The sequence below is a fragment of the Amblyomma mixtum genome, chromosome 6, assembly GCF_055824585.1.
Source record: "Amblyomma mixtum isolate Tamu chromosome 6, ASM5582458v1, whole genome shotgun sequence".
Lineage (NCBI taxonomy): Eukaryota > Metazoa > Arthropoda > Arachnida > Ixodida > Ixodidae > Amblyomma > Amblyomma mixtum.
In genome coordinates this window covers 27,664,798-27,678,748 of record NC_143017.1, presented here as the reverse complement: position 1 = coordinate 27,678,748, position 13,951 = coordinate 27,664,798, and the positions used below count along the sequence as shown (strand labels likewise).

General features: G+C 47.2%; 1 pseudogene; it reads left to right on the top strand.

Moving 5' to 3' along the window:
• The first annotated feature begins 13,038 nt into the window (after positions 1-13,038).
• LOC149338468 (U2 spliceosomal RNA) lies at positions 13,039-13,212 on the top strand (annotated as a pseudogene).
• Positions 13,213-13,951: the final 739 nt, after the last annotated feature.

Genomic DNA, 13,951 nt, shown 5'->3' with positions numbered 1-13,951 from the left:
TGATATGTGGAGAGGACCGATGGGGCCTCTTGCGCAGGATTGGGTGCCTGATCATCCGGGGCCCGGGAGGAGAGTTCTCAGGCCAGCGCATGAACGCGCTCATTACCGGGGATCGAGGCACGCCCAGGGACCCACGACAGAGTAATCGTTCGGTCGAGAGAGGTGACTGTGTCAAGAACACTCGTCGCCACGCCCCTTAGGTAGCGGCAGTACGCGGTCTGGGAATCTGAGCAAATTTCCGTTGCGTTTTTGTCAATGGTGAAGTGGGCCAAAGCAAGTGCGATGGCGGCTCCTTCCGCTTCTGCAGGCGAATTAGTCCGGATAGTGGCGGTGGCCCCCACTGTGCCGTCTTCATAGGATGCAACTTCCGTGAAATATCCTGGCTTCGAATTTTCTGCCGCGTCGACATAAAGGATATAGGAGCGGTAGCTGTATGTTTTCGTTTAATAGCTGGCTCGTGCCTGCCGCCTACCCTGATGGGGACTAGCTCTCATATTGCGCGGTAGGGGCTTGTGATTTATGTGATCCTGAGTGCGCAGAGAAATCATCTAAGGTGCAGGACTTGTTGGGGTGGGAATGGGTGGATTGAGACGTAGCTGTCGCAGTAGGCGTTGTCCTGTTTCTGTGCGACTAAGGCGGTCTAATTGGTTGGTGCGTTGAGCCACTCTTAATTCAATCACTGTATTGTAGGTACCAGTGGCCAGGAGACGTTTCGTGCTAGCCGTCCGTGGAAGAAAGGGCGGAGGCGACAGCCGTGCGTGATAGGATGTCTGCCTGTTGTGTTTGCCGCTGAGTGAATATGTGGTATGGGAGGTGGTATGTAATGCGGCTAATAATTAGTGTATTTGTCATATTGATGGTCTCGCGTTCAGACAGCCCACGATTGCGTGCTGCCAGCCGCCTGATAAGTGCAGCGACCTGTTTGGTCTGTCTTTGCAAGAGCTGAAGGGTGGCGGTTGCATGGAGTGTGTTGTTAATGAGAAGGCCGAGAATCTTCACCTGAAGCACAATGGGCACTGGATTCCCGTACATGTGCAGTTCAATCTGGGGGTCACCGAGCAGGGGCTTCAGCTTCAGGGGTCCCGATTTATTTGGAGAGCAACGGAGGCCTGTGTTTGCTAAATGAGTGGTTGTGATGTCTATGGCAGATTGCGGGATATCCTGGGCTGTTACAAGGGATCCTCCCGTTGTCCAGAGGGTTATATTATCTGCGTATATGGCTGTGTGGGGCCCTGGGATAGCAGCAAAGGGCATTTGCCAGTGGCGCTAGGGCAATGTTAAAGAGTAAAGGTGACAGAACCACCTCTTGTGGGGTACCCCGGTTAAACAGGGTGAAAGGCTGGGAGGCAATATCCCTAAGGTGGAGTTCTGCCGTGCGTCCCTGAAGGAAGGTTCGAATATATTGCCATATGCGGGTGCCGCATCCCGTGGTGGCTAATGTCGTGAGGATATGGTCATGGCTTATTGTGTTGAAAGCCATATGAATATCCAGGGCCAGTATGGCTCGCGTACTGGCTGTACGGCGCTTGGTGCAAAAGAGGGACTCTTTAAGGGCAAGAAGTAGGTCTTGCGCCGAGATGCTTGGGCGGAAGCCGAATTGAACGTTGGAGAGGAAGCCTGTTGTTTCTAGAAATGGTTGCAGGCGATTGAGAATTACATGCTCGAAGAGCTTGCCGAGGCAGCTCGTTAAGGAGATGGGGCGCAAATTTTGAAGGGTGAGGGGTTTGCCCGGTTTGGGTATAAATAGCATGCTGGCATGGGTCCAGGCTGATGGGAGCGTCCCAGCTTGCAAGTGGTTATTAAAGAGCTCCGTGACTTCCTGGAGGGACACTTCGTCCAGATTGAGTAGTGCCTTGTACGTTATGCCATCCGGCCCCGGCGCCGTAGAGCGACGAATACTGAAGCGTGCTCGGCGGACTTCGTTTAAGGTGATGTCGGCATCAAGTTCTAGGTTAGGTGGAGGTATATTGGGTGGATCTGCTGACTGAAGGGGTGTGGATATATAGGTGTCCCGTAGTTGGCCAATTACGTCGGTGCTCTTTTGGAGCTCTAGTTGTATTAGACGTTGTGTGTTTACTTCTGTCTGAGATTTAGAGGTTGTTGGATCTAAGAGAGCGCGTAGGAGGGACCACGTGCGTTTTGTGCTTAATGTACCCTAGAGATCGTTACAAAAGGTTGTCCAGTTTGCGCGGGCTAGCGTGTTCGCGTATCTTCTGCCTCGCGTGTGAAAGCGGCTATGCGGAGTCTCAGTTTGCGATTGTGTCGCTGGTGACGCCAGCGCTTGAGAAGTCTCTGTCGGCCCTCCCATAGGTGAGCCAGATGCGGATCAACCTGCAGTGCCTAAGGGGTATTTTTAATGTTTTTGCTGTTCGCCTGGATGGCCTTCACCAGACGGTCTGTCCAGTCAGCGACAGTACGGGGTTCTGTAGAATCAGCTGCCAAGTATGAGCGCAGTTTATCCTAGTCAGTGAGAAGCTGCGAACAAGGGTTGAACATCTTGGAATCATAAGCAATAATAGTGGAGACTGGAAAGTGGTCACTTCCAAGGCTGTCTTGGAACACCGCGTGAGATATAACGATTATGTTCGGTATGGCCCTGCTGAGATCGGGTGTGGTGTCGCGGGTGACACTTGTGCCAATGCGAGTGGGTACAGTGGGGTTTGTGGTCAGGCTAAGGCTGTAATCAGCCATTGCGGTAGAAATGAGGTTACCTTTGGGGTATCCGAGGTGTATCCCCAGAGCGTGTGACGTGCATTAATATCACCGACCACAAGGAGCTTTGTGGAACGAAAGGAGCCCATAATGTCCGGAACAACTCTGCCTTCATCTTTAGGATTGCTGTATATGTTAAGAATAGTGAGGCCATATGTCTGTCCCGGTGAGCTAAGCTTTATCGCGGTATATTGAGCGCCCTTGGTGTCGGGCGTGTTTGTCGGTGTGCAGTCTAGCACCGGCATGGATGCGAGTGTCAGGATTGCCGTACGTGATGTAAGGGCTGCCATGTGATAACCATGGATATGAATGCGATTTGTTTCCGCCTCTTGCAGAGCAATGACATGGGGGGGATTTGGGGAGTTTGCGATATATGCGGCTAGTTGTGCTTGTTTTCGGGGTATGCTGCGACAGTTCCATTGCCATATAATTGTTTTTAAATAAATAAATAAATAAATAAATAAATAAATAAATAAATAAATAAATAAATAAATAAATAAATAAATAAATAAATAAATAAATAAATAAATAAATAAATAAATACTTTATTCACACCAAAGAAACCATACAAGACGCGGACGCGCCAAAGCCTCAATTGGGCTTGTAGGGCGCCGTCCGGCAGCAGCAACAACCTCTGTTACCAAATCAATTCTTTGTTTTGTGTACATTAAAACATATGCAGTAGAACTGTTCAAGCTCGCTGTTCAAGTTCAAGCTGTTGGTGTAGTGGATTGGCGTCACCGCCGACCTTTTCGCGTGCTATTGTTCTGCGCCATGTTGCTGGTCTGGAGTTACGGAATCACTGGGCTGCTTCGGAGCCATACGTCGCACTCACTCGACTGCAACGAGACGTCTGGCGAAGGAGCGGCACTGTAGCTGCCACCGCCGACGCGCGCTCGCTCGTACTACCGCTACTGTGTGACGTCACGGTTGCTATGCACTGCTGCGCCCCCCACCGGCGCGCCGGTTGCTAAGGAGGGGAGGAGATTGCGCTTTTACATTCTCCTTTCCAAGCTCCCGCTCCATTGCTTTCGCAGCTTAACGAGTGTAAACTGCTGGTTACAACGAACAACGGCGACGCCGCTAAACGCAGAAACGGGCGGCTAAGAGCTGCGCTGTATAATGAATTATTCGATTAAATCTGCCCTCGAATAAAGCTACTTTGCCGCTGCGAATTAAGAACGTCGTCACATTGCATCTTCAATCTACTTGTAGTCAACACAATCTGGAGGGAAGCGCAAACATCTGCATTATTCTTTTGTGGTAAAAGCCGCCAAGGGAACCAGTTCAGAAAATACGACCTTTGGTTTCAGACGTGTCCTCAGCTTTTCACTGCAGGGCAGTGAGGCAACGGACCCTTCGAAAAATATATTCCATTGCTACATTCATTTTTTTACATAATTGTCCGTAATAAGAGAAAGGCACCTCACATAATGTTGGAAAAATAGGTGCTAACTACGCAAAAATGTTATATTTGGCAGGTCATCCTGCGCGCTGCTTGCATGCTGGAGAAACTTGGAGCCTTGTGAACAGTCTTTACGTTCAAAAGAACAAAAGCAGCGTAAGTATATGGAAATCAGCGACCCTAATATAGTCTATGTTATCACTATCAAGGGAGACCACATAACCGCTGTCCATTTTCAGGGCAGCCGGTGACTGGAAAGCACAGTTCGTCCCAACTTTCGGATTGCCGTGTAGTCGGAGTAAGTGCATCATGCATAAAATGCACTAAGAACTGCCAGCACACTGCTGCCACGAGTGAATGAACTATGTACTGTGTATTCACACTTCCGTCGCATTATTACAGTCGCTACGCAGCCGCACAGAAACTGTGCCACACGTGTAACGTGCGGTGCGCGACGGGCGCGTGGGACCCAACATGCCGCTGTGAGGGGGAAACGGCGGTGCGATGTGGTACACAGGGTTTTCCCACCTTGAAAGCGGCGGCGCACGGACATCAAGGCACCCTAGCGGACACCAGTGAACAGCGCCCTCTGGCCCAGCCTGACAAGCTCCCTTGCTGACTTGTATGTGTCTGCAGCGCATGCACGCGCAATTTGGTTCTTCAGCGCGCACGCACTCGTGCTCTCTTCGCGCGCGTCTAAACGCCCTTGTGAGAGAAACAGGCGCGCGTTCGTGCTTTTTTCTGACGCTTAGACACTGCTGAGCAAACTGGTGCAAAAGAGAGCTGTTCTCGTTAAGCCTACTTTTGTGTTGAGGGTGCATACCCACGTGGTATGTGAAGTGAAAATTGAAAATAAAGACTTTTTTTGAACGAAACTGTGGCACGAATAAACTTAGCGCTTTTTTTTTGCTTGTCTTATTGTGGTTGCTCAGCTCGCTATGACTGGTTCCACCTTATGTGCTCTGGTAACACCTTTGTGTTACTTTTTGCTATTCTCTTTCCGCGATACTTCAGTGAATTAGGCGCTAGGCTGGTGATCCGGAGGTCGTGGGTCGAACCGCACCGCATTCACTTTTGGGCAAAATACGAAAACCCATCTCGCGATGTTGTTGCGCGTTAATGAATCCCACGCGTGTCGTGTCTACTTCCTGTGTGGTTTACATCATTGGCTGTTGTTATATTTGCGCAATGAGCAAGTTAGCTCAGATTCAGATCATCCGTATGTTTGAGAGTGTTAACATGGGTGTACAACTGGTACGACCAGTATGATAACTCACTGCGCGTCCTGCCGTTGCTATGCCTAAGTAGCCGCTACTACCGTACGGTCGTAGTTGCCGTAAACAGCGGATTTACGGTAGTAGATATTTCAAATATCTCAGTTCATCCGGAACACTCGAATACTGCGTTGCCCAGACTCTATGTACAGCGGTAGGAAGTTAAACATAGAGACCACTACCACGAAATACCTTTGGTGCGCTCCGACGGGGCATGTGGCTCTACTGCGCGGCCGTGGCGGGCTGTAATCTGCAGCACCTCACTGCTCCCGCTTGTCTACGACATAAGGTTAGTCCGGTGTGGACTGGCGTCTCTAATGGCAGTTTCGAGAATGTAAAAATGAATATTGCGCACGGTGCGCCCCAAACCTCCCCGCAAGTGAGGAGCCTAAGCCTAATCAGTAAAATGTTAGCTATTTAATATTAGTTAACAGGTCTTTTAGTTAACACCTCTTAGATGTATTCTGATGCGCACCACTGCTGAAATGTTATGCCGGAATAAGCGTTCTTCTAACTCAAAAATTCAATTTTTAAAACATTTCTAGCAGTGTTTGGTGAAATACCCTGTATATACGCTAAACAAGCACTAAAAGCGTCTGGGCTCGTGCCAATATTTTTGCATGCACAGTACGCACATGTGTATTACCCAAGTAATACGTCTTCGTAACCAACTGCGTTGAGGATCGTCTGGTGCATGTTCCACCCGTGACCACAGCCTCAAGAAACCACCATGCTGTAAATTCGAACTGCGTCACTCTTGAGCTGCGTGAACCCTGCCTGCAGGCACAAACAAAAAATGAAGACCCCGACAAAGTAGAGATGTTCTGCTTAGACTGCAAATAGTGACGCCATGATCGCTAGTGGGAGTGCTATAATGGCCGTGTATTCTATGGGTCAACGTAGACGCTCTATGGAAGCCGTTAGCAGTAATGGCGTCGTCTCCGGTCTTTGTACGAGTGCATAATTAAGGAATAAAGACAAAACGATGGCAGTTTCTGGCACATTAATGACTGCAGAGTCCGCTAAGAGGCTCATTAAATCCTCGTTTGCGTAGCATAAGCTGGGCGCCATGTTTAAAACGCGCTAGGTGTCGCCTAAGCTCGTGCAGAGGGCTTTTAATCGATTTTTCTTTCCTCATCAAGTAATCACAATCTAGTTATCCTGTATACGTGGTGCCGTAGGTTCTCATCAGTTTATTTCTGTAGGTCTGTGCCTGAAATGAATGAGCCTAAACTTGGAGTAGGCCTTTTATTTCGCGACGATATTCCTGTCGTAACAAAAAACGCAACGGAACCACAACTATGATATCACGGAATGACTCCCTCACCATTCAAGGTGAGGCACTGTCGCGTTCCGAATCGGCGAATGGGAATGTATCGTCTGCAGCCGGAAAGAATTTATGGGGCCGGTAGACCTATCCTTTTTTTTTAAGCATGAAATGCTTTTAGCTCCCGTTGTCGGCAGTGTGGTGACGTCACGCCGAGACCGAGAGCCATCATCCGGGCACTGAAATCCACTCATCCGGGCACTGAATTCCAGTTATCCGGGCACTGAATTCCAGTTATCCGGGAACTGAAATCCACTCATCCGGGCACTGAAATCCAGTTATCCGGGAACTGAAATCCACTCATCCGGGCACTGAATTCCAGTCATCCGGGCTCTGAAACGAGAACATCCGGGCACCGTACGAGACTTAACGAGATTTAACGAGACTCTCTAAGCCCTCCTACGCGACCGGCATGCAAGCGCCGGTTGGTCTCCAAACGAGACAAAAAATAACTGCTGCCAGTGCCTTCTCAATGTTTATCAAGATATCAGTGGAGCTGTGGGTTTGATAATGCACGGAATTATAATTTCCGATTTCTAATAACGCGTGCAAAAAGCACATAAATGCCACGTTACACTTCGTTGTCATACGTGATCCGGGGGAGAAGCGCTGCGTTCAAAGGGCAAGGCATCGCGCCGAACGGGTGGTGGCGTTCCTCCCTTCCATCACGGTGCGGTTCGGGTGTCCACCGAGATGGCAGAGAATTACTGCGCCATTTCCTTTCCTCAAAAAACCTTGCGTTCAAATGGCAAGGCATCGCGCTGAACGGGTGGTGGCGTTCCTCCCTTCGTGTACGGTGCGGTTCGGGTGTCCACCGAGATGACATTAGGCCCGTAAACATTTCATGCTTACTCTACTCTCGGTTACGGGAGAGGCAGAGAATTTTTTTCTAATACGCACCTAGCCGAAGGCGAACAAAGTGGGTGGTTTCAACTACAACACGTCTAGGATAAACGGTAATTTGCGCCGGCGTTTGCTAACACTTGGTGCTCAGAGGAGCACGAACTATGAGTTCCGTTCTCTGAAGCCACTGCGACGATATAACGTGTCGTTAATCACAGTGTGCAGGTTTCACATCGCAGAATCAGAGCGGGCGTTGGCAACTCGGTTTTGTCCTTTCGGTTGCCCTTTCATGTTTACTTCTGCGCCGCTCTTCTCATGGAGGTGATGCTGAAGCGCCATCTGGTGATTAGCCCAGGGCTGCGTTCGCCACCTGCTCTCCCTCGGCTATAAGGCAGGTCGCCTACAAGAAATAGGTGCGTGTGACTCATGGGTCTCAGCATCGAGTCCGGCTGGCATTCATAACAGAAGCAGCTGATAAAAAACGCAGAAAGGTCACACACGTTACCAGAACAAAAAGGGAAGCAGGCTACCCGGCTGTAGGACGGAGCACGTAGCAACTTTGCATACATCATGGTAATGAGGGAGTAATTACTCATTTACATCCATGCAAGCGCAGCCATACTGCTACAAAGGAAAGCTATACAGCTTTAAGAAAGGAAAGCTATAAAGGAAAGCCCTACCATAAGCTTGCCGTCCCGGTGAGCTCAGTTGGTAGAGCGACTGCTCCGGTGAAGCGGTGGTCCCGGGTTCGAACCCCGGACCAGGACGAAGTTTTCTTTAACTGCGAAGTTCTGAGAAAGCTGTATAGCTTTCCTTTGTAGCTGTATGGCTGCGCTTGGGTGGACGTCAATGAATAAATACTCCCTTATTACAAATCTACTCCACCTTGGGGGATTCCCCTAATCATTTGACCATCATGGTAATGAGCTAGAAATTTCTGAAAACACACCTGCATTCTGTAGATTTCTTTTAGTTCCTGTAAGGTGAGAAGCACTGAAGTAGAGGTAGGTCGGCGATATATATTTCTGCCTAAGGCAATTGCGTTCTTTCGATGTTTTTCCCTGTGGGAAGGCTATATCTCTAGAAATTATGAAACTAAAGGCAATAATTGCAGATTGAATTCTGTACTAGTCTAGGCCGCGAATATCTGTGATTAATATAATGATTAATGATAATGATATATGATTAATATATATGAACTGTGATTAGCCTGAATACCGATATAAAAATGCAGTGTGAAGAATATAACGCCGCATGCAAAGCGATTCAACGAATTAAATGGAGTTATTTCGTTTCGCTAGCAGGAAGTGTGAAGCTCATCACCCTCCTTGTCCAGGCTGGAATAAGCGTACTGGGTTGTATCATTATGGAATATAATTCCGACAACCTAACATTAAGGTTTTATGATGCGTGTAGCCTTAGGTCGCACGTAACATAAATGCCCCCTAAAGCAGAGCAGGAGATTGGAGAGCCGCCACCACAGCTCGGTTGGCAGAGCAGCCTACGCGAAATCCGCAGGTCGTGGGTTTGAATCCCGCCGGGGCATGTGGGTATTTCTCTTTTACTTCTTGGACAGTTATCTTTTAGCCTTATAGTAATTACACTATATTATTTTCATACTGATCAACACCGTAAGTTAAAAGAACAAAGAAGTCGAAAAATCCCCGAATGCTTTCTTTAATTTCCGTGACTGTTGGCTTTCTTGATTTGCATGTTGTAAATTAGGCTGTTACAAGAAAACTGGCTTGAGGAAAGATCACGTATTGTTGAACATCATTAGTTTCAGTGCCTCACCGCTGAGGCTCCTTTGAACTGTCGTGCCGTATACGGTCTTGTTATGACTCGGACCGAAGTTACCACGAGACGCTATCCACCGGCCTGCCAGCAGAACGCAGCCTTTTCTCCAAACCCCCTTTTACCCGAGAGGACTAGGAGGCAGCCCTGCTCGGCTGTCAGGACCTGAAGACCCAACGGGCCCGGACGAATGGGGTCCCAGAGTAGGAGCCCCACCTAGTATGTAAGGAGGCTTCCCACTAGGGTAAGCCCCCGAACACCTTGTAGGAAGATACCAATTAACTCTCTCTCTATACATATATACACACCTTATGCAATATATACATGCACCTTATGCAATATGGTGCGCGTGTGCGTACGTGTGTGTGCGTGCGTTTGTGTGTGCGTGTGCGTGTGTGCGCGCGCGCGTGCGCTGCAGCTTTGGTCACCCTTCGGGGCACGTGATTGAAATTTCCATCCCGCATTGCGCACGTCCCAGGCCTGCTACCTAGGGACCCCTAGGGACTCAAGAGACTGCGCCGCCAGTATAAAAGGCGCGCGGGTAGACCCGTAGTGGAGTCATTGTGTGAGGTGCGACACGTGGACTCTGTCCATGTCCTCTCTACCGGTGTTCAGAGGCGCCTTGCCACTCTGTTGTACTTAGATCCGTAAATAATGTAAATATAAACGTTTTCATCAAGAAGTCCTCTGGCAGCTTCCCTTCCTCCTCGGAGCTTGAAAGTTGAAAGTTGGAAGTTGAAAGTTTATTGAGTAATACAATAAAAGTTACAAGCGTATACAGCGAGAGGTCCCATGGTACAAGACCGCGGGCGGGACCTCCCATGAAAATAAATTTTAATATGCAACATAATATAAAATACACAACACATTAATTAGCGACGAAACAGAATAAATATAGGCACATAGTGTAATATTAGTTACTGAAATATTTAAATACAAACAATGTAATGGACGATAATGTAAAATAAAACACTCACAGATGCCGCGATACATAGAATCAATAACATAACAAAAAAAATCACAAATTAAGAAGGAAAGGCTTTAGTTTGACCTTGAATAAAGAAAGCGTATTAGTTTGTTTGATGTCTATGTTCAAAAAATTCCAAAATGATACGGAGGAAAAATGAAGGCATTGTTTCCCGTAGTTAGTTCTGACCTTAGGTAGTAAAAAGTTATTAAGCAGCGCAAAACGTGTCACGATGTTGCTCATGATCGTGCCGGGAGAAAATATGCTTAGCGGGAGATAATGATGAAGAATCTTAAAGAATAGGATACCAAGGTTGTAAAAATAAAGGGCCGAGATAGGTAGAACGTTTAAATCTATGAACAAAATGCGGGAGGGTGACATTCGAGGGGTATTGGTTATGATGCGCATGGCTTGCTTTTGCAGTTTTATTAAAGGCGAGAGATGAATATGACAGGCGTTACCCCAAGATGAGATACCGTAGTTTAAGTGCCTGTGGATGAATGCGTAGTAAAGAGATAATAAAGTTCGGACTGGAAAATAGCTTCGGGCTTTAATTAGTGCGCGTAACTCATAAGAAATTTTCTTGCACGTTTCAGCTACATGATGATTGAATTTTAAGTGAGGGTCAATGATAACACCAAGAAAAGAAACTCAGTCTTGAGCCCCGTCCTCAGCGTTTCTCGAGGCAAATCAGTCTGCGACAATGTACAAGGCTTTGTGCGTGTTGTCTCACGGCGATGACGACAAGTTGGTAGCGATTTGGTAGTTTGCCTCATAAAATCATATTTTTTTTATTGACGCCGCTTTACCTACCAAGGAAAGATAAACTCAGTAGTGGCGGCAGCTTCACGCTCGCCTCGCATTCACCGGTGTTACTGCCCTTCAGTTCTGCAAAAAAAAAAAAAAAAGGATTTTTAAGCGGGAAAGCGTTTACGATCGCAGTTTTCTTATATGCTGTAAGATTTCACTATAATAGTGAATATATCCGCAGATGTCCCGTTAACAGGCTTGCATTCTTTTGCAACTAACATTTCTTCGATCTTCAAAATGTTTGTTTTTTACGACAAATGTTGTTTTACGACAATCTTAACTGCTTCTTGCGAGCGATAGAAAAAACTAAAAAAAAAATTTTGCCATGGGCAAAAAAGAAAGATTTTGTCATGTGCAAAAATATTGCACATGGCAGCTGTTTTTATTTCATACTTGTTTTACCAAAAGCCATTACAGACGGAAGGCGGCACATTTAGAGCGAAGCCTAAGAACCCGTTCATGGTGGTTTAACGTTCCAAAGCGACTCAGGCTATGAGGGACGCCGTAGTGAAGGGCTGCAGAGATTTCGACCACCTGGGGTTCTTTAACGTGCACTCACATCGCACAGTACACGGGCCTCTAGAATTTCGCCTCCATCGAAATTCAGCCGCCGCGGCTGGGATCGGACCCGCGTCTTTCGGGCTAACAGCCGAGCGCCGTAACCACTGAGCCTCCGCGGTGGGGCGATCGCGTTCGTGGATTCCGCGTCACAGTAGCCGACGTAGGCGTAGTCGTCGTAACACGCCACCTGACAAAGGTGGCGGGTAGCAGGAGAGCAAACGCCACCTGGCATGACGAGAGCGCAGGAATAGGCAACCCGAAGGTGGCTGCAACGGGATGATCCAGGAAGGTGGCTGGCAGTGTGACATGTCACCTGCCAGGCTGGCAGGCGGCGTCTTAAGAGCTGCGCTGAAATTTCACACTACTGACTATCGTAATAGTCTGTTTTTTTACGTAAAGAAATCAAAGAATCTCACGCGTACATTTTGAACAAAACTTTCATTTTAACAACACCGTACCCCTATGTAGCGGTAATTCTCTCCATTATCGCATGTATTAATCTTTCTAAGACGAATAGCGGCTCATGTCGCCTTTCAGAGGAAGTTATTGATCCTTCAGACAACGATCCCTACGCGGTCAAATGTAGGCTGGTAAGTTTAAATGAATTTTGCATGCCAGTTTTAAAATAATAAGTAACCGAATGGTTCAGTCTTTCTGCTTTTTAGTATTAGATTTCCAGCTATTGAAGCTTGCCTTTATTACGTGTCCTCTCTTGATCTCTGGAAGCAACGTACACCATTTCATGCTGAAAATGTCAGTTTTTCTCCTAAATTATTTCATGCGGGGGCCCAGCAGACAAGTGTGAATTGAATAATCGGTCAGATGCGAGAAAAGTGTTGCTGTTCTTTCAGTGGTTTTATGTGTAGTACGTCCTGTGGTCTTTCACACATTGTCGCAGCTAACGACATAATGCTGATTAGTATGCGACTGATTCGAGAAGAACTAATTAAGGGAATAGAGATTAAGCGAGTAGCGTAGTGCTTGTGTGAGTGTACAGCCGGCCAATTCTTTAGCTGGCGTGCGTGACGGCCGCGTTTTCCGTGCTCCTGCAGCTTATGACGACGCAAAATTGCTAAGATATCAAATGTAAGCACAGGCTCACTAAACCCCTACTTAATATTGAGCTTACCGCAAGTTTCCTTCATTCCAAAGCGCCGGAGAGCTGAAAAAGCGGCCGTTGCGCACGCCAGCTAAACATTTGGCCAGCTCTACGCGAATGACTGTATGCTTGTGTCACGTGACAATGGTGTGCCATGTGATCTGGTTGAATTAGTAGGGCAGGTGATCAGTTAGTATGCTATTGAGATCAACTCGAGTCGAGAACGGGACCCATTAATGCTGCCACGTCACACTCTATTTTTTGGTGCCCTCGGGGTAGAGAGAAGAGAAAAGGATCAAAGTGTAGTATCTGTTTTTATCAGCTTAATATCTGATGCGAGTCCTATTTGGACCCAAGATATTAAACTTATTTTTGGAATGCGGCGGAGTGCTTGAAGCTCGCCCTCCGGGTAAAACATTACAGAGGTGAGCGGGGTAAAACACAAAGTAAACAGCATGTAGTGTAACAAGAAACAAAAACATAAAGACTATGGTTCTGATCATACTTTTCTACATAAAAGCATAAAAAATACAGGGTTATGTACATTTGTGTTGGGACGAACGGACACCGAGAATAGAAATGATAATATTCTAATTATTGCCACTGAAGTAGGGACCTGGTTGCTTAGAGATGCACCAGGTATCAATGAGTCAGCAAATATTTTACTGTTGTACGCAACTATGCTGACTTTGCGCATGTGATCGATCATCGAGGCGGGTTGGTGACATGAGTGATTCGTCATTGAGCATTTTATGAACAAAAAAATTGTTAAAGAGGTACAGACGACCCAGTTTAATTTCGTGATGGGTACACCGGCAGTACGATGAAAGTTGTGATTAACCACCAGCCTTCTTCATTAGAACGTGTAACATCTGGAGTACCTCAGGGTTGCGTCTTAGCTCCAGATTTATTCGTTATCTTTATCAACGATCTGCCCTCATATGTCAATGTTAATATTAAACTTTGTGCTGATGACTGTATAATTCACCGTGAAATTAACACACCAGATGACCACATGGCCCTAAACCTCGCTGCAGAAGCCGTATCTAGGTGGTGTAAAGACTGGCAGATGGCCCTTAACATTAATAAGTCCGCTCTTCCCGCAATAACCAGAAAAAAACATCAGTCGTCCGATACTTACGTTGTCAACAACGCCCCC